Here is a 2,027-nt window from a genome sequence, read left to right as displayed (position 1 = left end):
GCTGACAGTAACATGGAGTCCTTCCTCCAAAGAAGATACATTCTCCGTTACTCAAGGAGAGTAAGCTCTGAAGTGATAGTGTGGGGAATTGTGTTATTCCATTATAATGCCTAAAATAATTCCTACAGACGTCAAGCTTAAAGTGTATCTTGTTGGATTGTTTTTGTTTTTAATTCAGGTGTCAAGATGAAATAAGACCTTAGTGAGCAACTTTTGGCCAATTTGCCAAGAGCATTGGCAATAATCATGCTCACCATGTCACTAGTGGTTAGATTCTGTTGCTTGACTGTTAATTCTAGAATCCCACTGGAATCAAGGAGACCATTTTTAATAGCAGCATCTCTCAAATTCTTATCAAGGCCAGAGAAGACAATCACTGCCGCACTTTTTAAGGATGTTGGCATGACCCTCACCACTGTATTTTCTCAAAAGTGACCATGAACATCCATTTTAGGGGACTCAGAGAATATATGTCAGCTGCACACAATACATTTACCCCAACATCACCAGCTCCCCAAGTTTGACATTTTAACTCTATTCAATGTAGGTCATTACTGAATCTAAGTTTCACTCAACCAAACAGGTAGACAATGAGAACCAGTGCCAGCTGCTTTGGCAAGCACTATATCTGAAATATTTCATAGGTGAACTTACATTACAAAATTTAGCCCACCATCAGAAAACCCAAAACAATCATACCAATGTGAATGAGTGGGGTCGGTCGGAGTGGAGACCCAAAGCCCATCTGTAGACAATTGGACATACCCTCACAGAAAGGTCACAGGGAAGGGACAAGTCAGCCAGGGTACAGTATAGCACTGACAAAACACACAACCTTCCTCTAGTTCAGTGGTTCTCGACCTTCCTAATACCGCAACCCTTTAATACAGTACCTCATGTTCCTCAACCATAAAATTATTTTTGTTGCTACTTCATAACTGTATTTTGCTACTATTATGAATCGGGAGACCCACGTGAAAGGGTCGTTTGACCACCAAAGGAGTTGCGACCCACAAGTTGAAAAACGCTGCTCTAGTTTTTTAATGCTCCCCACCCCCCACCACACTATTACGATCCCAGTTCTACCGTACAAACCCAGCTACACCAGAGCATGTACACTGGTACAGATAAGAGCTCTCAACACACGGAATCCAGGACAGATAAACCCCCGAGACACAGAATGGGAGTAGCGATACCATGAGGGTAGGGGGAAGGTGGGGGCAGAAAGGAGAAACCCATTGCAAGGATGGACACATAACCTCCCCTTTCCCCCCATCCAGCGAGACAAACAACAGAAATGTGGGTAAAGGGAGACAGCAGTCAGTATAAGATATGAAAATAATAATTATAATTTATCAGGTGTTTACAAGGGTGAGAGGAGGGGGAGGGAGTGAAAAAAGAGGAGCTGATACCAACAGCTCAAGTATAAAAAAAATGTTTTTAAAATGATGATGGCAACATATGTCAAATGTGCTTGATATAATTGATGTATGGATTGTTATATGAAATGTAAGCACCCAATAAAATGAGTTATATTAAAAAAAATAGCCCACATTAAAATTAGGTTTCTCTTTCCCTGGCCTAGCACCCCTCAGATTTTAGTTACCTATCTATTTATTGGGTTTTGTGACTATAAATTAGCAAAAATCTTGCAATTATTTTGAAACATAAAATTTGTTTGTTTGTTTTTTAAGGCTCTTGGACTTACCAGGATCTAATTCTAAGTCTAAAGATTATCAGGACTGCAGGTGAGGTTATTAGAACATCTAATGCAAAGCACTACCAGTCACATCAGATAAGGGACACTCCAGGGGATTGCTTCTGCTAGCAAGAAAGACTCAACAAAAATTATGGGTTGAGAGTAACTGGAGTTATCCAAATACTCCTAAATATTACCATCCCAATTCTCAGTATCTTATTCTTTCCCAAGCCATATCCCAACTTATACCTATTACCTAGAGCTACTGACTATGAATTCAATCTACATTGCAGTTTAGCAATTTATTGTTTCAGGTGCTGCACCTGAT

The sequence above is a fragment of the Echinops telfairi genome, unplaced genomic scaffold (assembly GCF_000313985.2).
Source record: "Echinops telfairi isolate 266 unplaced genomic scaffold, ASM31398v2 ScPeMD7_60;HRSCAF=208, whole genome shotgun sequence".
Classification (NCBI taxonomy): domain Eukaryota; kingdom Metazoa; phylum Chordata; class Mammalia; order Afrosoricida; family Tenrecidae; genus Echinops; species Echinops telfairi.
Note: the sequence above shows the minus strand (reverse complement) of the source record.